General features: G+C 43.2%; 1 non-coding gene across 1 annotated transcript; it reads right to left on the reverse strand.

Annotated features, from left to right (window-relative positions):
• Positions 1-20,408: 20,408 nt before the first annotated feature.
• LOC137377845 (U2 spliceosomal RNA) lies at positions 20,409-20,598 on the reverse strand. Its single transcript, XR_010976495.1, has one exon. It is a non-coding gene; the product is annotated as a U2 spliceosomal RNA (small nuclear RNA).
• Between the last annotated feature and the right edge of the window lie 1,372 nt (positions 20,599-21,970).

The raw sequence follows: 21,970 nt of genomic DNA on the forward strand, positions 1-21,970 counted from the left end.
CAGCTGTGGATAAGAAATTCTCTTAGTTTTGATGTGCGTGTGGCCCTTCTGCTTGGAGTGATGCAGCTTCTTTGGTTTGAGTCTAACCTTGCTACACACGAGGGAGTGGTAGGTGTCGCAGTCCGCACTGTGGAAGCTGCTTGTGATTTGAACGCTGTTTAAAGAGGCTCACCTTGTGACGATGAGGTCCAGCTGGTGCAAACGACGTGATCTTGGGTGCCTCCAAGAAACCTGGTGACAGGGTTTAGTATGAAAGAATGAGTTGGTGATGCAGAGGTTATGATAGGTACACAACTCCAGCAGTCTCTGTCCATTCTCATTCATCCTTCCAATGCTATAGCGCCCAAGGCAGGAGGGCCATGAGTCATGGTCGGCCCTAACCCTGGAGTTAAAGTCCCCCAGCAGGAACAAATGTTCGGTATTGGGAATGCTACTAATGATATTATGGAGTTCCTCGTAGAACTGGTCTTTAACTTCATGTGTGGAGCAGAGTGTTGGAGCATAGATGCTGAGTAGGTGAGCAGGCGGATGGACAGTATGCGTTCCGAGCTATTTGACGGTGGCTATATCATGCTGAGCAAAGAGTTTCTGATGGCGAAGCCCACTCTATGCTGTCTTGGTTCTTTAGGATCCCTACCCTGCCAGAAGAAGGTGTAGTCTTGCTCTGTTAGAGATCTGCTCGCAGGGAGGCGTGTCTCCTGAAGTGCTGCAACGTCCACGTTGAGTCTGCTGAGCTCATTGTTAATGATGGCAGTCTTCTGTGAATCATTGATTTGTGTAAGGTCTTCCGACAGGCCAGGACACATAGTTCTGATGTTCCAGCTTGCAAAACGAAGGGCTGGTACCATCTTTCCTTTTTTTGTCGTGCTGTTTGGTGCGGTGTTACAGTCCACTTGTCAGGCAATGACCCTGAGCTCCAAGCACCCATTGAAGCAGGTGGACTGTGGCAGGACAGAACCTTACAGACCGGGGGCTGCCCGGTTTGAGGCGGGCGGTAGCTGTCTAGTGAGATGCGATGACCTCTCCCACTGGCAAAGGCAACCTGTGGCGCCCAATCTCTATGCCAATTGAGCTGGACTTATAACCCGTAACTGCTGCCTTCTGTGCTGTTTTGGTCGCTGTGAGGCGACTATGGAGTGACCTCGCCATGGCGCATGCCTGGGTGGATGTATGGAGGTTGTGAGTTGCCCAAGCGTCAAAACCCCTCTCTCAGCCTTCCTGGTGGGGTCCAAAGGAGTGCAAAGCACGACATTTGGCACCAGTATGGCTGCAGCAACTGCCGGAACATGCCAAAGGTGACACATGACCGCCGTCGGGGTTCCGCTCCGGATTTTCTGTTCGGGTTTACTCCCTTAGCCTTGGTCTCTCCCGAGCCGCCCACAAGGCAGTGGGGTACCAATAGTATCATAGTATCAATAACTACAGTAATATGAAGGAACCTTTGTAGTTAGAAGCAATCAGCATGGATTTCTACAAACATATTTTTTCAAACAATTATGTAAAAGCTTTTCCATGATTTGCAAAAATATTTCAACTTGGTGTTTCTGAAAGTTATGCAGATATTTTAAAGCATTAATACATGAGCTGATCCAATGGCTGATGTCAACTAGGAGACTGATAAAGAAGCTACAACTGGTCTTGGTGCTGCTGTGATACTGGAAAAAGAAAGAAAAAGGCCCAGGGTTCCTGCTCCTGATTGTTCTCCAATTGTTATAACTATCAGGAATACTCCATACAGTGCTGGAAACCAGTATTGTGAGTGGTATTAGGGCTACCTAAAAGTTCGATTGCGAGCTTATACTGGGACCGCAGGAATGAGCAGTCATAGTTTTTCAGAAAAGCTTTAAAAAGTGTTTTTTTCCCCCACTGGAGCAGTAGGCTGCTGAATGTACTTACAATGCAAGGTGTGAAGTTATCTGTCTGAGATCCATACAATGGAAAATTCATCACCATGTCTGCCTATTCATATAAGGACTTTGCACCTGGAAGGTTAATCAATGCAAAAGCAAAATACTGCGGACGCTGGACATCTGAAACGAAAACAGAAAACGCTGGAAATACTCAGCAGCTCAGACAGCATCTCTGGAGAGAAAGGTCATCGACCCAAAATATTAACAAGCTTAACTTATAGACGTTTTCAAAATTATGAAAAGTTTTGAGAGGGTAAACAGTGGAGGAATGTTGCCACATTATGGCAAATTGCTAAAAATATATGTTGACTCAGGGATATTTCCATAGCACTATTGAGAAATATTGTAACACCATTTGAAAGGGAATCAAGTAAATATTGAAAAGGAAGATAAGCAGATACAGGGCTGGATTTTAGGGGCCACCCCAAAGCAGGATCGGAGGCGGGGTGTTGTGGGGGCACAGAGTATTGCAATGGATGGCAGGGTGCAGTGGAGCGGAGGGCCCGTCGCCTCCCCATCGCCCAGTGATCTTCCCGGGGTGGAATAGGCCAACAATGGCCTTCCCGCCCAGAGGCCAATTGAGGCCCTTAAGTGCCCTATTAATGGCTAAATAAAGGCCTCTTCCCTCTGCCGCTGGGATCTTACCAGCAGCAGGGAGGGGGGGCTTCAGCCGCACAAGGAGGACACCTTGTAAAACAAGGTGCCCTCCCAGCAGGCTTGTGGGGGGGTCCTTCCTCTGTGGGCAATTTGTGGCCAACAGTGAACACCCACCGGGAACCAACTCACCCCCGGGACCCACCTGCCCCTTGACCGCAAGACCACATCCCAGCCTCCCCTCGCTGGGGTCTGTCTACTACTGCTAACCGTTAAATTACAGAAGCATATCATAAAAGAGCACATATAGAGCCAACACAGAAAAGCTCGTGAAACGCAAGGGCAAATCTGGCAACAATGCACATTAAATAGATACATGAGTTAAATACATTTTTGAAATAACTCTGCAGAATTCTGCACATATTTATCATTGCTTATAACAAGTTTTTCCCCCTTTCTGCTAGCCTTTTCTATTCTTTTTTTCTGAGGATGAGGAATGTTCCGAGCAGGGCTAAACATAGATGAATCATCGAATGGTTTTATCTCCTAATATTCCACCCCTCTTTACTCATGTCTACGTTTGGTTGTGATCAGTGGATACAGGAATGTCAAGCTATTGTGACTCATACAATCAAGTGATAATACATCAGCAGCAGTTTACAACGATACAGAAGTTGTTGCTAGCATTAAGCATTTCTTATTTTATAATCTACCTTGCTATTCACAAAAAAAGGGGATATTTGTTTCCTAATTTTACTAATAGCTTTAAAAACAATTGCAACCCAGATTTTTCAAGTTCAAAGCTGTAGTTTCTCAAGGCTTCATATTGACATGTGGCATGATCTTGGGTGTGGGAACAAGGCCTTGCCTTTGATTCGAACATAATTGAGGTAAAGATGCTTGTAACCAAATCTGAACTGAATGTTCACAAATTTTATTCAGATTTAAGTTGAATCAAATGCCCAAGCCCCTGTGTTGCATATTCACAGTCCTCATTAACGCTCCACGTGGTCACCTATATGACTTTGCTTTTCAAGATTGTAAGTATCAATGGTACACCTTGTCCCATGACCACGGTTTTCTTGACACTTATAGCCAAGGAGAACAGGTTACAGGCATGAGTCTTTGCAGCTGAGTTTCCATGTGTGACTAGCGCAGCATCATCAGCATAAAAGAGTTCTCTGATTAGGACGCAATGTGTTTTTGTCTTCACTTTCAGCCTTGTTAGATTGTAGAGTTTGCTGTATGACCTAGTGTGCAAGTAGACTCCTTCCATATCTTAAGGGAAAGTGAAGGTCAGGAGCATGGAGAAGAAGATGCCAAACAGAGTGGGGGCTAGGACACAACCCTGTTTCACTTCATTCTACACACCAAAACTGTCAGGAGTGGAGCCATCAAACTGTACCATGCAGTGCATGTTGTTATGGAAGGAGTGGATGAGACTGAGGAGCTTCGGTGGAATGCCAATTTTTCCCAAGATCCTGTAGAGCCCTGCTCTACTGACAGTGTCGAATGCCTTAGTAAGATCTATGAAAGTAAGGTAAAGGGGTATACTCTGTTCCCTACACTTCTCTCGTAGCTGGCGTTTGGAGAAGATCATATCCACAGTAGATCTGCCAACACGGAAACCACATTGTGCTTCCAGGTATACTCGGTCTGAGTAAAAGGAGTCTTTTAAGTATGACCCTGGCAAAGGCCTTCCCCATGATGCTAAGGAGTGATATGCCACTGCAGTTGTTGCAGTCTCCTCTTTCGACTTTGTTTTTGTATAGCGTGATGATTTTGGCATCATGCAACTCCTCTGGAACAGAACCAACTTTCCAGCCGAGAAGGAGAAGGTCATAAAGGTGTGGCAATAGATGGGACTTCCCACGCTTGAGCAGTTCGGCTGGGATTCTGTGCTTGCCACGTGCCTTTCCATTCACTAGGTGGTCTATGGCCTTCTCAAGCTCCAGTGATGTGGGTTCATCATCTAACTCATCCATGACAGGGAGTTGCAAGAGAGCTCAGCCGTAGACTGGGAGATGTCCAACTAACAGGAGTACAGCTCACAATAGTTCAGCCCAGCGGGACATCTGTTTACTTCTGTTGGTGAGTATATCGTGCCTTTAACATAGTAAAATATTCCCGAATGCTTCACAAGTGCAATTTTCAAACAAGATTTGACACTAAGCCACATGAGAAGATATTACGACAAGTAACCAAAAGCTTGGTCAAAGAGGTAAGTTTTAAGAAGCACCTGAAAGGAAGACAGAGGTAGAGAGGGTTATCATTAATTCATAGAATAATACAGCACAGAAGGAGCCTGATTGGCCCATCATTCCTATGCCAGCTCTTTGAAGGAGTTATCCATTTAATCCCACTGCTCTGGTCTTTCCCCATAGTCCTGCAAATAATTCCACTGCAAGTATTTATTCCATTTCCTTTTGAAAGTTGTCATTAATTCTGCTTCCAACACCCTTTCAGGCAATGCAATTCAGTCATAACAAGTCACTGTGTTTAAAATTGTCTCCTTATGTCGTCTCTGGTTCTTTGTCAATTACATTAAACCCTCTGGTTACTGATCTTTCTGCCAAACTGGAAACAGTTTCTCCCCATTTACTCTATCAAAATCCTTCATGATTTTAAACTTCAATCAAATCTCCCCTTACACTTCTTTGTTCAAAGGAGAACAGCGACAGTTTCTCTAGTTACTCCATGTAACTGAAGTCTTTCGTCCTGGTCCCATTCTAGTAAATCTGCTTTGCACCCTTTCTAAGGTCTTGACATAACTTCCTAAAGTGTGGTGCCCAGAATTAGATGAAGTGCTTTAGCTGGGGTCTAACTAGTGCTGTATAAAGGTTTAGCATAACTTTATTGCTTTGTACTCTATGCCTCTAAATATAAAGCCATGGATCACTTATACCTTTTTAACAGCCTTCTCTACTTGCCTCACCACCTTCAAAGACTTATGTGTGTATACCCCCTGCACCCATTTTAAAATTGTACAATTTAGGTTAGATTGCCTCTCCTCATTCTTCGTACCAAACTTCTCCACATTAAATTTAATGTGCCATGTGTCTGCCCATTTTACCAATAACAACAACAATTTGTATTTATATAGCACCGATAACTTAATAAAATTCTCCAAGGTGCTTCACATATTCGAGCAGATGGCCAAAAACCGTGGTCAAAGAGGTAGGTTTTAAGGAGTGCTTTAAAGAAGAAAAGACAGGTTGCTTAACCTCTGGGTCAGCAAGCAGAGAGATAATGGGTAAACGGGACTTGGTGTGAATAAGGGCACGGGCAGCAGAGTTTTGGATGACCTCAAGTTTACAGAGAGTGGGAGGCCGGCCAGGAGTAAATTGGAATAGTCCAGTTTAGAGGTAGCAAAGGTGAGGGTTTCAGCAGCAGATGAGCTGAGGCAGGGGTGGGGTCAGGTGATTTACGGAGGTGGAAATGGGCTGTCTTAGTGATGATAAGTGGTCACATGCTCATCACAGGGTCAGATATGACACCAAGGTTGCAAACAGACTGGTTCAGCCTCAATGACTTGCCAGGGAGAGCAATGGAGTAGTAGCTAGTTAACAGAATTTGGAGCAGGGACCAAAGACAATGGCTTCGGTCTTCCCAATAATTAATTGGAAGAAATTTCTGCTCATCCAGTATTGGATGTCAGATGATCTTGCCAAGTGGTAGCATTTGGATGAAAAATAGGAGGGGGGCCAAGAATAGATCCTTAGGGGACAGAAGAGGTAATGTTGTGGGAGCAGGAGGAGAAGCCATTGCATAGATACTCTGTCGATGATTAGATAGATAAGAATGGAACCAGCAAGTGCAGTCCCACCCAGCTGAATGATGGTGGAGAAGTGTTGGAGGAGCATGGTGTGGTCAACTGTGTCAAAGGCTGCAGACAGGTAGAAAATGATGAGGCAGGGTAGTTTACCTTTGTTACAATCACATAAGATATAATTTGTGACATTGATAAGAGCTGTTTCGGTACTGTGGCAGGGGTGGAAACCTGATTGAAGGGATTCAAATGTGGAGTCCTGGGAATTTGGGAGGTGACAACACATTCAAGAAATTTGGAGAGGAAAGGGAGGTTGGAGATGAGGTAGTAGTTGGCAAGGATGGAGGCATCAAGGGTTGTTCTTCAAGAATTGACAATAACTTGGCCAAAGTATTTTGTTTAAAATTGATCTCTGCGGAACCAGCTTTTCCAATTTTCTTTATTTTTCCTTTAACTGGTGTGTGTGTGCGGGTGTGTTAGGTTATTTTCGAAGGGTAGATATTTATACTTTCATATTTCGAACTGTGTATTAATGAGCTTTGCATCTTTATTGAATAAGTCTTGTTTTATAATAAATTAATAATTTTGTTCTTTATTAAAGAAACCTGGTTGGTGGATTTGTACTCTGAAATGAATAGATAAAAGTACATAAGTGACCATGTCCATAACTGATTAAAATATTTTAAAATATTTGTTGTGACCAGTGGAGTAGTGGGACTAGAGGGAGACAGTGCACTTCTTCAGCCTTGGTCATAACAGAATGCGGTTGAGAAAATCAGTAGTTGCAAAAATGTCATGCTGAACGAAGGGCCAAAGGCTCGGCACTTGGAATGTTGAAAAAACAGTTGAAAGTGAATTGGTGGAGTTTTTCCAGGGATGGATACAGAAGGAAGTAGGGTTGGGACATGGAAGGAGAATAGGGGTAGAGACTGACACAAAGAAGTGATCAGAGATGTCCTTATCAGTCTTCTGTCTTCCTCTGTTACTATCCTCCTCACTGTTTATTCACTTTCTGAATTGTGTGTCATCTGGATGTAAAAACAAGGATGTGAATTTTAAAAATGAAGCAGTGTCACACCAGAAGCCAATGCGGGTCACCGAGCACAGAAGTGATATGAAACTCAGATAGTGCTTACGTAATTCTGTTAACAATTGTGTTCTATTCCTGCTAAGGAACATGATCACACATGTCTTTCTGAAAAGCAACTTGTCTCAAGTTCTGCAAGAAGAACAACAATGAACCTTGTTGGACTAACTAAATAATGAACCACTTGCAAAATGTCTCCTGACTTCCTGTGCTTATTGTGCTTTCCAGTATCATTTGGTTCTGTAATGAATTCTATTTGCAAATAAGTCTGAATAGCAGAGTGACCTGTTATGAAAAATGTTATACATGGCTTATATTATCAGTCTTCTGAGGTGACAAAGCTATAGAAAACATTGGGAGAGGCCCAATCTTTTAACACCTCCCATTTAGCATTAACAATGCATTATGGCTCCACCTTATATAATTTCCTCTGTTCAAGGTCAACAGAAAGAGAATAGCATTTGAAGCATGATCAGAAATAATATTCTTTGCTTTTGCTTCAGTGATTGAATGCGCATAATCAGATTGAGAAAACAAAATAATCAGTCTGGGATTACGCATCGTAAGGTAGAAAAGGATATGTATGAATTTTTTTGTTCAATTGACTTTCTCATTTTCCACTCATTTGAAAAATCTTTGTAGTGTCTTTGTTAAACATGCATTATTAGTTAGATTATTATGTATTAATTTCCATATCAAAGGCTTAGTTGCAACTGGGACACCACAAAATTTATCCGACCAGAAAATTTAACGTGTCAATTGATGAGCGTGTCTATGCAGCAAGCTTTTGGTTTCTACCCTTATTTACTCTCCTTGCTTCACCTTGTTGAATTTCAGTCCTTGGAGACTGAATTTCTTCCTCTAAAAATAACTGTTGTTTTAATATAGTGTTATAATAAGCCACCTGCTCACCAACCCATATACTTCTTCATGTTTTCCTTTTGAATGAATGACTTTTATGCAATTTGGTGATATATTTTTGCTGGCTGAACTGTTAATGTTTCATCAAAGTGAATTGTTTCTTTTTAATCACTAATGTGTCCTTTTCTTTCAATTGGCATGGGGTAAAGGGGTACTCCCTCCATTAATACTCATTATTTTTCTTACCAACTATATTAATTTTCCAAGAAACAATATTTTTAATGGCAGTAAATGTATGCATTCCTTAATCTTTAACCTAGTTATTTAAATGAAATGGTGACTGGGGCACGATCAGGAAAAATATTACCGGTTCTTGCTCGAGCAATAGAATGCACTGAATCTAAATTCGAAAATAATAATGTGTAGGAATAAAATTGGGAGGTAGGGAACAGAAAGTAAAATCTGATCCCATTTCCCACATGAGAAGCTTAAAGAAACTCAGAGAGAGAAAAAGTAAATCCCAAAGCTAATAGAAACTCGTGAAAGAACCTCAGTCAACAATATCCTAACCACCTTCTATTTACTTGGCTAAGGTCAAATTTACTACTGTCATCCTCATAAGCACCATAAAACCTAAATGAGGTGCTGCTTCTCCTGACCCCTTCATTTTCCATCAATCCATTTTTCTTTACAATGAAAATAAAATCAATTCTCTCATCTCATCACTCTCACTAGACTCATTTTGTATTTCATCTTATTGAACTTTAATGTAAATAAGAATTAACAATTGCAATTACTATTATGAATTTAATATGCCCCATAGATTCAGTTAACTGTAAAAAGGTGTTAACGTATTAATCAATTCAAAATTAATCTATGAAAACTTAATAATATTAATTGAGTTCACACCTTTGTAAATTATGTGCTCTTTCAATTACAACTAATCCATATCATTATTTTTAAAATTTTTGTGTAGAAATTAAGACCTCATTTTACCTGTTTTACGGGTGTGAAATGGGCACATTGAGGACCAGTTTTGGGGACGAATGTGATACACCCAAAGTATGCCTGACAGACCTCTGACCCGATATTTGGTTGGGTTATTTTTCAAGTGTCCCTGATAACCACCAAAAATAGGTGCTGGGTCCCCTTTGTTTGTAAATGAGAGGACAAGTGCCTGTTTCAGGACCGCTTGCCAACACTGGAATGTGATGAAAAGAGCAAGACCTGGGTGTGCTGCCCTCAACATTCTTCAGTCACCACTTAGGCCTAAGCAGCAGACACCAACCAAAAGTTATTTTGTTTTGAATTTCAGAAGTAAATTCCTGTGGAGCTGGGATGAGCAGGTGTGCTCCCCAGATTCCACAGTACTTGTGATCAAACCCCCGCTCCCTGTACCTTCTGCTTGTCCCTTCCAGGGACTTACCTTCAAGCCATTGTGGGTGGGGCAAGTAGGCTGACATTCATATTTTTAGAATGGGAGAGCTGCCTGTGGAGGTATGACGGGCACCGACAGCTCATACAAATAATGTTAATGAATTCAAGACCCAATGTCAGGCCAGCCGCAGGCCTCTGGCTTAGGGCCCGCCCTCCTTTCTCGCTGCCCATTTCAGGCCCAAAGGTACTTCCACTCCAGTATGCTTTCATTTTATCTGTAGAAGTGAATTTGGTCATTTCCAATTAATTAAAATTGACATTCAATTTACATCCATAAATTGTTTTACACAACACTTAACATAATTTTTATTGTAATCAATTAATTATTTTCTAAACAATGAAAGTTCTGGTAGAAATTACTGCTGCTGAGGCTATTTTAGGAACATTTGACACCCAATCATGAGTTCGAATCATTTATATGTATTTGGTGAACAACAGTGGTTCTAGCATGGATCACTGTAGGACACCACTTTCTACTTCCTTCCAGTCTTTGTTTCCTGTTTGGCAGCCATCGTTCAATCCATTCTGCTACCTGGCTCCAGGCACTCTGACCTTTGTCAGGAATATATTATATGACACCTTATCAAAGGCCTTCTGAAAATTAATGGGATAGAAATTTGCGCTGATTAAGTTTGCCCAGTTTGTCTAGTATCTCCTTTTTTTTTTCTATTTTAACTGGTTTTTGCTATTATTGTTGTTTCTTCTTAGGTAGACTCTTCAAGTAAGAGGCAAAGTATTTAATCAGTATCACTGCCACTTCATTATCATCTCCTGTGAATTTATCTTGCTGACCCCTTCGTGACCTAATCACTGACTTCATTCTCCCTTTGTTACTTCTTTGCTGATAGAAAACTACTTTTTTTTTACATTCTTTGTTATTTTCATTCTGTATTTCCACTTCCCCTTCCTAACTGCCTTTTTAACCTCATTCTTAAACTAATCATATTCCCTTTTGCCATCCTCTTTATTGTTTCTGTACTTTGCATATGTGTTTTCATTTAGATTCAGTTTTATCCCCACCAGTCCATGGCATCTCATTTGTGGCTACTTTATTCTTGTATTTTAATGGAAAATATTGTTCCTAAACTCTGACAATCTTTCCTCTAAATATCACCTCCTGTTCTCCTTCTTTGCAGTTAATATTTTTCACCAGTTTACCTTCCTTAGCGACATTCTCATTCCCTCACAGCTGCTGTTTTGTGTCCAATCTATTTGTTTGGTCTTTATACTATCTATCTATCTCTTCCAATCATTATCTTAAATCATAATATATGTGATCAACATTCCATCTAATTTTTTCTGGAGCACACGGGCGATTTGTTTATATGCACAATCCCTTTAAATTTTTTTGCATGACCACACACACGCAGCAATTTACAGGAGCTGACTTGCGCATGGTCTGTGTGGGGACTTTCGGATTGCTATGCAGTCACAGGGCTGCGCAGCTTAAAGGAAACATGGGGTTGAATCCTTCCTGCACGCCTGCAAGTCTCGCCCCTCCACACGCTGCCCTCGAGGTGGCTGAGGTGGGGAAGAGACAGTTGCCCAACTCCTTCTGGAATGTGTCTTTGCAAAGCAGGCGTGGAAAGAGATGCAGTAGTTTTTGTCGAGGTTCATCCCAAGCAGCTCTGTAACACAGGCTGTTCCCAGGGACGCACACCGAAATAAACATCAACTGCTGCCGGAGGACCATCAATTCGGTGAAAGACGCTCTTTGGTCAGCCCGAAACTTGCTGGTCTTCCAGCACAAAGAGTTGTCCACGACCGAGTGTTGCAAACTGGCACATTCCAGGACTACGTGCTGAGGGACGCACTAAAGCTTGGGGCAGCCGCTGCAAAGGCTCAATGGGGAAAGACCACAGTGTAAGGTCCTCCCACCAAAATGAACTGAGGGACAGGACCCATGGGAAACCCCTCTGTATACACCAAATATAGGTTTGCTGTAAAATGTACATGCATGTAAAATGGAATGGAAGGGTTGTGAGGCAACTCACTCCTGTATTGAAGAAAACTGATCTCTTTTGCACTTTTTGGAATGTCAACTTGGTGCTGTTTTGAACTGTTTTGAAATGCATTTTTTACAGATTTTTTTGAATAAAGTATGTGTTTGGGGGAAAAAAAGGGGCTGGATTTTATGAGCTGCCCCAAGGCGGCGATTGGAGACAAGGGACACAGAATATCGCAATGGGTGGCAGAAGGCCCATCACCTCCTTGTCGTCCAGCAATCTTCCCGGGGTGGGATTGGCCGTGATGGCCTTCCTGCCCAGAGGCCAATTGAGGTCCATAAATGGGCTATTGACAGCCAGTTAGCGGCCTCTTCCCGCTGTTGCTGGGATCTTACCAGCAGCTGGGAGGGCCTCCACCGCGTGGGGAGGATGTCTTGTAAAATGAGGGACCCTCCCTGTGGGCTTGGTGGGGGTGGTCCCTCCTCTGTTGGCAATTGTGGCCCATGGAGGAACCCCACCATGGAGGAACCAATTCACACCATGAGTAACCCTTCCCCCTGGACCGTAAGACCATGCCCCTCCCCCCAACCCCACCTTGCTGGGGCCTTCTGGATTGGCTCCGGCGACGCCGCCTCACCTACCTCTTGTCCGGGGTTCCACCACTGGGCCTGGGTCCGTGGCCTCTGCAGTACTGGCAGTGGCCACCACTCCCAGTGGCGCTGATGATACTGCTGGGCTGCCAGCCCTCTGATTGGTCAGAAGTTCATGGAGGCGGAATCCCGCCTTTAAATGGATGGGCATCCCTCCTCCTGAAACGTATATTTAAAAACACCAGAGGATCGCTTCAGAGGGCTGCGAAAATGCAGAGGTGGGGTTCCCCATGCCTCCTACCCAAAATCCAGCCCATTGATTGTGATTACTATTTCCTAGAGGGCTGCCACCCTTACATTTCTTATCAACTCCTGTTCATTTCCCATTACTAGGCCTAGCAGTGCTACCTGCCTTGTTGGGCTTCTTAAATACTGGGTCAAAAAGGAGTCTTGTATACACTGTAAAAATCCCATCCCAAGCTTTCTTTGACTTCCACTCCCCGACACTTCCTGGGTGTAATTGAAATCCTCCATGATTATGTTTCTCTATTGTTCCTTATTTTGTACATTTTCCTACATATTTCTCCCTCCATTTGGTGATCTGTAACATATCCTGAAAAATTGACTCATCCCTTCCAACCTTTTATCTCAATCCATATGGATTTTGTTTCTAACTCTCTGTCATTTATTTATTTAGAGATACAGCACTGAAACAGGCCCTTCAGCCCACCAAGTCTGTGCTGACCAACAACCACCCATTTATACTAATCCTACATTAATCCCATATTCCTTTCTACATCCCCATCATCTACCTACACTAGGGGCAATTTTACAATGACCAATTTACCTACCAACCTGCAAATTTTTGGCTGTGGGAGGAAACTGGAGCACCCATCAGAAACCCACACGGTCACAGGGAGAACTTGCAAACTCTGGACAGGTAGTATCCAGTGGCACAGTGGTTAGCACCGCAGCCTCACAGCTCCAGCGACCCAGGTTCAATTCTGGGTACTGCCTGTGTGGAGTTTGTAAGTTCTCCCTGTGTCTGTGTGGGTTTTCTCTGGGTGCTCCGGTTTCCTCCCACAAGACAAAAGACTTGCAGGTTGGTAGGTAAATTGGCCATTATAAATTGCCCCTAGTATAGGTAGGTGGTAGGGAAATATAGGGACAGGTGGGGATGTGGTAGGAATATGGGATTAGTGTAGGATTAGTATAAATGGGTGGTTGATGGTCGGCACAGACTCGGTGAGCCGAAGGGCCTGTTTCAATGCTGTATCTCTAAACTGAACCTGGATCGCTGGAGCTGTGAGGCTGCGTTGCTAACCACTACGCCACTGTGTTGCCCATTAGTTATGCACTTTCTTGCCACTGACATTATGTTATTTCTAATTAACGCAGCTACCCCATGAGTTCTTCCTACTTCCCTAGCATTTCTAAATAATCACCTGTCATGTTTAACTGACAATCTTGTCGGCAAAATCTTATCGTCTTTGATAATATTCTTCTCTCAGGGCCAAATGCAGGTCCTGGCCCTAATGATCTCTAAGTCTCACCTGCCTGTGCGATTTTCCTGGATGAGGCCAATTAAGAGGCCGCCTCCAGAAATCCTGTCCAATTAAGGATGGCGGATGGGTTCCTTAGGCTGCAGCCCCAATCTGAGGGCCTGTAGCTTCGGAGGTCTGGAAGCTCCATCAGGAGAGGTGGGCACTGATCAGGCAGCAAGGAGGGCACAAGAGTATCTCAACATGGAGGCACCTTTGGAGGAATGCATCAAATTTAAAAATGATAGGGGTTAAAGACGGTTGGCCCCTAGGAATGGAGGGGAAACCTGTACGGTGGAGTATTTTGCACTGCAGGTGCGGTCTTTCCTGCCCACAGCCCTTTCATTGGTGCATGGAGCCTCCGGTTCTATGCTGCCGCCAAGACGCCGCCTCCACTGAGCTGCCAGCTCAGCAATCAGTGCGAGGCTGCACCCGACACAGGAAGATCCCGGTGGAGTTTTCTCTGTCCCCCTCATTGCCTCCTAATTGCTAATTATTGGCTACCTACCACTCCCGATTGCCAGTATGACCTTGCCTCTGGCAAGATTGCCCAGAGGTGGAAATGCCTCGGGTCGCCAACCTGACATGGACTCTTCTATTTCCCTCCTAGTCCCACCTCCAAACCCGTCTCCACGGGTCCCATAAAATTCTGTCCGTCTGCAGCCATGTGTCTGTTATCCATATTACATCCATTTTCTCACTTCAGTTCTCCTATTTTGTGATCATGATTTTAATGTTGCTATATAGACAATTTAAGCTGCTCTTATTTTCATTAGTCCTGCTTTATTCTTGTCTGGTATTTTATTATTACTTTCCTTCCCTAGCCCCTGAGTATTAGCTATCTTTATTTTTGTACTTTGACCTTTGCTGTCCTCCCTTCTTTTCTTTATCTTTGTGTTACTATTACTTGAACACTCCTCTCCTTTCCCCTCTTTTACTAGCTATAAGTATTTTCTACAGTCCTGTTTATGCTTTCCTCTAGAAACGTAGCCTGTGAAGGTGCAGCACTTGCCAGCAGTACAGCTCCCTCCTGCGCCAGTACCGATGCAAGTGTCCCAAGGACTGGAAACCCTCCTTCTCACACCACTCTTTCAGCAACACATTCTTTTTTATGGTTTGTTTTTCCATATGCAGTCAGCACACTGCTCAGATAGTAATTACCACCCTTGAGGTCCTGCTTTTTAATTTAGCTTCTAGCTCTTAATATTTCCTTTGCAGGATGTCCTCACAATTGGTTCTTCACCCTTGCCTTTCAGCTGATTCAAAACATCCTTTACCCTGACTGGAAGGAATTTGGAAGGGGAAGGGGAAGAACAAGTTGAAGTAGTCTATGTCAGAACCAATTATATAGGTAAGTACAGGGAGGAGGGTCTGCTAAGTGTGGAACCTAGATCTGCAAGGCTTGCTGCTTTTAATCCTTCAGACATTGTGTTGTGACTATTAGTTTCACACCTTATTGACCAGTTTTAAGTATATTCACAAAATATAATTGAATTCACTGAAAATATTTCATGTCATTAAACGATCAGTTTCTCCCCAGAAATTTAACCATTCTGCTTCACTTTCCCACCCCCCCCTTTTATTTAAAGCCTCCATTTTTTTCCTGTTTGTTCAATAGCTTCCATATGTCCTCCTTGCTGCATGCTGCTTTTCTAATAACTAGCATTTGAATTTCAAATTTGAAGTTCCTCTGGGTTGCCAAAACGCAATCTTACTTTCCACTAGAACATGTTTAACACTATGAAACATAATTTCATGCAAAGGCAAAATACTGCAAATGCTGGAAAACTGAAATAAAAGCAGAAAATCATGCAAATATATGGCAGGGCAGGTCAGGCAGCATCTGCAGAAAGAGAAAAACAGAGTTAATGTTTCAGGTCAATGAGCTTTCATCAAAATATTTTAAATCCAGTTTCTCTCAGCTTTATGATAAGGACATCAAATGCCTTCTTTAACATTCCCAACAACCTCTTTTTTTCTTGCTATCTCAGCTGAACATAAAGTATGTTTTCATCTTCTTCTTTCCAAAGCCCATGTACAAATCAACTTTGCAAAGTTGCAATTTATCTGTTTTAATATTTCCATTTTCCTGACAATCAGGGAGCAGATACATTCTGATCAATTCAATACAACTACTTTTTTTTTTACATCTAACACTCTTACAATAATCTGGTCAGCCAGTTGGTGCTTGTACATTAGAATCATAGGCCGGAATTTTATGGGCTTCTGGGAGACTGGATGGGAGGTGGGGGGGGGCCCATAAAATAGTAACAGCAGGTGGTGGGCGGAGTGCCTGTCACCTTCCTGTCACCATGCAATTTTGATGGGATCGGGAAAGGCCAAAGATGGCCTTCCTGCCAAGAGGCCAATTGAGGCCCTTAAGTGGAAAATTAATAGCCATTTAAGGACCTTTTAGTGCCGCCGCTGGTCAAATACCAGCGGCGAGGGAGGCCTCCGCCATACAGGGAGATCATCTAGTAAAAGGAGGCAGCCTTCTTGCGGGCTTGTGGTGGGTCCTTCACCGTGGGCAATCTGTGGCTTGTGAAGGACCCCCCGTGGCAAAGGCCACCCCTCCATGAGCACCCACCCCCATCCTCAATGACCACCCATGTGCCCCCTTAATGGGACCTGCTAGATTGGGCACATACCTGGTGGGGTGGGGCACCAGCACTGGTCCTGGGCCTCTTGTAGTACCAGCAGTGGCTACTGCCCCCAGTGGAACTGCCGATATAACTGAGCTGGCCAGCAGCTCTGGGAGATGGGATCCCCGTTCTTAAAGGGATGGGGGCCACAGTGCCGGGCAGTTAATTGCCCGAATGCCATTAAATAGAACCGGGGGTGGGGGGTTGTCCAGAGGGCTGAAGCAGGGTTCCCCTCATAAGGTGCAGAGAGATATTCAATCTCCCTGCACATGTTTCTCAACTTCAGTTGCACTTTACAGAGGAGTATGGAAGAAACCCATTGTCTCTCGAGATAAGGAGGCCAAAGAAGGGGAACAGAAGTCAAGCATCTCCATGTAGGGATTAGAGGGGGAAAATTGCAAAGGAAGTCGTCATCTGGTCTTTTTAACATACCACCTTGCAAATTGCCAAAATTTGAATGATGTTAAAATTTCACGTTATTCAAAGAGTTCAATATGTTAAGTTCTTCATATTTTGGTTGATCTTAAGCCATGACAATCAGGATAATGCAGCAAGCTGTTGAGCTCTATTTTGAGCTTTAACACTGTAGACAGTTCCAAAGACATTTTGGAAGGAAAGTAATCTTTGAGCTTCTCTTCAGGTTCAGAAGCCCCAAAAGGGACAGTGGAAAAATAATCTAAAGTGAAATCTCAAACCAAGTGCTTTATTTAGGTATGTAAATTTCAATTAGTGTTACTAAACAGAGTGCATTTTACCTTCAAAGGGCACTAGCCAATGCACATTTTGAATACTACAAAGAAAACTTGGTCATTGAGTTTAACCTTGCTGAGTTAGGTCAATTCATTCAGTTCATTAAAATCTTTCAAGTCAACTGTTCAACTCCTCACATCCAATATATGTCATTGGCAGCATGATTACCATCATGACTGAAATGCCTTCACACTATTATGTTTTACATAATTAAGCGTACAAATGACCAAATTGCAAGAGAACCTTTCAAACAGCCAGTTTCCTCTCAAAAACCCAATTAAACAGAATTAGACTTCCTCTAAAGATAGAGGAAGATAGTTCAAGATAGTTTCCTGGAGCAGTATGTTAAAGAATCATCAAGAGGGTAGGTCATACTAGATTGAGTACTCAGCCAGATTCAGTTAATAATCTAACAATAAGGGAACATTTCTCAGAATATGAATGAATTCAATATTAGGTTTGAAAAGGAGTAACTTACTGCTACAAAGATTCTATATTTTGTTAAGGCTAATCTTAATGGGTGAAACAGGGACTGATCACAGCAAACTGGTCAAAACTGTTATCAGGCAAAACTACAGATGAACAGTGAGAGGTATTCAAAAATAATTTAGCTAAATACAAAACCAATATATAAACCATAGGGGAAAGAGGTCTACTTACTAAATTAAACAGTCATATCGACAAAAGAAGTGAGAGATAACATAAAACTAACGGAAAGAGCATATAAAAGAGCAAGGAATAGTGCAAATCTAAGGGACTGGGAGAAATATAAGGAACAGCAGAGGAAGACAAAAGAAAGAACTGCTAAAAGGCATGCAAAAAGAAACTTGCAAGAGATATAAAGATTAATACTATTTACAGGAATATTAGATGATAATGTGTAGTTGGGGTAATCCAGGCCTTTTAAAAACATATGGGGTAATGATTGCAAATGAAAATAAGTAAATGGCAGACTTGTTGAATAATTACTTTGTGTCAGTCTTCATAGCAGAGGAAGATGACATTCCAGGGAAATGAATAATGAACCAAGAATTCGAAGCCACTAAAGTTAAAATAAGCAAGTAAATGGGATTATGAAAAATAATGGTACTATAAACTGACAAGCCCACAGAACCTGATGGTTTTCACGCCAGGATTTTTAAAGTAAGTAGGTGAGGAAATTGTAAACCCTAGTCCCATTAGATTGGAAAACTACAAATGTATTTAAGAAAGGTGTGAGAGAGAAACCCAGAGATTGCAGAACTGTTTGTCTAACATCTGTTGCGGAGAAGTTATTGGAATCTATAATTAACGACAGAGTGACTGAGCACTTGGAGAAATTTGAGCTAATTAGAGAGAGGCAACATAGATTTGTGAAGGATAGGTTGTGCAACAAACTTAATTGAATTTTTTGAGGCAGTAACTAAAGTAATAGACAGTGACTGTCTATGGATGTAATGCAGATGGGAACATAAAATTACGAAGAGACATTAACAGATTAAGTGAGTGATCCAAACAGTGGCAGATGGATTTTAAAGCAAATAAATGTGAGGTGATCCACTTTGGACCAAAAAAGAATAGATCCTAGTGTTTTTGAAATGGTGAGAAGTAGGAACAGTGGAGGACCAGAAAGATTTAGGGCTGCATTTTACAAGCTCGCCACCTATCTCCGCGGCGAGCTTCAAAGATAGCGGCGAGGATGCGCATGATTTACTTTGCAGAGCAGCCGCAATATTAAACGCGACGGCCCATTTGCAAGGCCAGGGCGGACCACACCTCCCCCAATGACATGGGTTGGGGCTGGCGGTCCGTTCCTGGCAACGGCGTCCATCGCATTGTGCATGCGCCGACACCATTCTTAAAGGGCTTCCAGCCCTTCAATGTAATTTAGATTTTTAAAGATACATGATGGTAAAAAAGTAAATAAAGTTATTGCGACACTCGCCCACCCCCAATGACCTTGCAATTTATTACTTGCCCTCTCCCTGACAAAGAAACTTACCTTGTGATCCTGACCTTCCCCCACCCAAAGTTCATAAACTATGAACTTTACCCCTTCCCAGCACCCCCTAGACCAATCAAAATCATTTAACCCCGCTCCCCCCCACCCTGAAAACTTACCTGCTCCCCCCTCCCAATCAGTGTTGCACCTCGGATCGCTGAGCGGAGATCCGAAGGCACGGGAGTCCTGTCAATTGACCTCAATATCACAGCAGGATGACCGGCGGGAACAGGTAAGTCATTAATTCATTAATTTACATTCATTAACATATTTAAATCCTGCTCCCGTCGCCAGGCGGCGGGGGAGCCACCACAAGGCCTCGTCACCGCCGGCAATATCGGGCCGGACCTTCCCAGCTTCAAGGCCTGTGGCAGGCCTCTCCCAAAGACATTTTCCAGCCCCCCACCCCACCCCCGCCACGACCCTTGACATCGGGGGGGTCAGTAAAATTCAGCCGTTAGAGTTCCATGTAATCACTGAAATGTAGTAGGCAGGTACAAAAAAAATCAGAAAAGCTAATGGAATGTGAGACGTTATAACTAGTGGATTGGAATATAAAGGGGAGGAAGTGTTGCTACAGTTGTACAAAGCCTTCATTAAACCACATCTATATCGTCCTTGGCACTGCACCTTAGAAAGGATATATTGGCCTTGGAAGGAATGCACCACAGGTTCCTCAAAATGTTACCAGGACTGCAAGGGTTAGATTATGGGGAGAGATTACATAAACCATGATTGTATTCCCTAGAATGTAGAAGGTTAAGGGGGCATTTGATTGAGCTTTCTAGGATTTTGAAAGGAATTGATAGGGTAGATAGAATTTATTTCTACTAATGAGAGAAGTCTAGGTCAAGGGGACATAACCTGAAAATCAGAGCCAGGCCAGTCAGGAGAGAAGTTAGGAAGTACTTCACACAAAGGGTGGTAGAAGTGTGGAACTCTCTCCCAGAAAAAAACTATAGCTGCTAGTCCAATCAATAAATTAAAATGTCAGATCGATAGATTCTTGCTGGACAAGAGTATACAAGGATATGGAGCCAATGCAGGTGGATGGAGTTAAGATGCATATGATTTCATTTAATGGTGTTACAGGCTAGAGGAGATGGATGACCTCCTCTTGTTCCTATGTTTATATATATTTTAATGACTTTCACATCTTATGTGGCAAATCAAGCAATATCCAATGATATTGATCCAAAATAGTCTAGTGTGAGATTTCTGGGAACAAATAAGGTTGATATCCTTCCTTCTACAAAAGATGATGGACTCAGCAAATAATCCATTTAGTTGGGGTTTCTTCTCTTGCTGCACCTTTGCTGATGGCTGTGAAGGCCAATGCTTGAGAGGCAGGTTCTGAGATAAGTTTTTTTTTAAGCCCCTGTTCCATCTCCCTGTCCCAAAAATCAATTTAATATTTGGTCCCCAGATAGGGTACGTATCAGATATTAAACTGATAAGAACAGATTTTTTTTTTTTTAATTCCAAAATATACTTTATTCATAAAAATCTGTAAAAATTACATTGCCAAACAGTTTCAAACAGCACTAAAAAATACAAACATTGCAAGGGAGATCAGTTTCCTTCAATACAGTCATGGGTTGCCTCACAACCCTTCCATTTCATTTGTCATGCCATTAACATTTTTAGATTTTACAACAAATGAAAATTTTTCAGATACAGTTCGAGGGGTTTCCCATGGATCCAGCCCCTCAGTTCAGCTTGGTGGGGGGACCTTACACTGTGGTCTTTCCCCATTGAGCCTTTGCTGCGGCTGCCCTAAGCTTTAGTGCGTCCCTCAGCATGTAGTCCTGGACCTTGGAATGTGCCAGTCTGCAACATTCGGTGGTGGACAACTCTTTGCGCTGGAAGACCAGCAAGTTTCGGGCAGACCAAAGGGCGTCTTTCACCTAATTGATAGTCCTCCAGCAGCAGTTGATGTTTGTCTCAGTGTGCGTCCCTGGGAACAGCCCGTAGAGCACAGACCCCTGTGTTACAGAGCTGCCTGGGATGAGCCTCGACAAAAACCACTGCATCTCTTTCCACACCTGCTTTGCAAAGACACATTCCAGGAGGAGGTGGGCAACCGTCTCTTCCCCACCACAGCCACCGCGGGGCATTGCGCGGAGGGGCGAGACTTCGGGTGTGCAGGAAGGATCTGACGGGGAGGGCTCTTCTCACCACCAGCCAAGCTACATCTTGGTGCTTGTTTAAAAGTTCTGGTGATGAGGCATTCCGCCAAATGATCGCCAGGTTCTGCCATAAGTGCCACACGAAAATCTGCCAAGTGACAACGTGATATGTTGTTTTCGGAGTTGGTGCCAATTGCCAAGCTACTGTAGCCACTCATCATCGTAGTAGTGCCTTTCAATCCACAGGATGTGTCGCCATTTCCCTGTTTCGCCAGCTAGTGACTTCCAGGTGCGAGAGTCGACATTCCGGGCCTTCATGACACACTTGCATGCAGTTTTGAAGTGGAGCTTTGGGCGCCCCACTAGTCGCCTGGCCCCAGCTCCTCACCATACAGAAGGTCCTTGGGTATGCACTTGTCTTCCACCAGCGGATGTGTCCGATCCACCGAAGCCGCCTCTGTTTGATCAGTGCCAACACATTTGGGAGCTCTGCCTTTGAGAGGACTGCCGCATTTGTGATTTTGTCCTGCCAGGAAAAACTCATAATGTGCTGCAGACAGCGCAGATGGAAATTATTGAGTTTCTTTCCCTGGTAGGTGTAAATTGCCCATGTTTCACAGCCATACAGCAAGTTACTGAGAACACAGGCCTTATAAACCATCAGCTTGGTCCTAAGGGTCAGCTTGGTGTTATCCCATAGGTGTTTCGCAAGTCAGCCAAAGGTGGTAGCTGC

The sequence above is a fragment of the Heterodontus francisci genome, chromosome 1 (genome assembly GCF_036365525.1).
Source record: "Heterodontus francisci isolate sHetFra1 chromosome 1, sHetFra1.hap1, whole genome shotgun sequence".
Lineage (NCBI taxonomy): Eukaryota > Metazoa > Chordata > Chondrichthyes > Heterodontiformes > Heterodontidae > Heterodontus > Heterodontus francisci.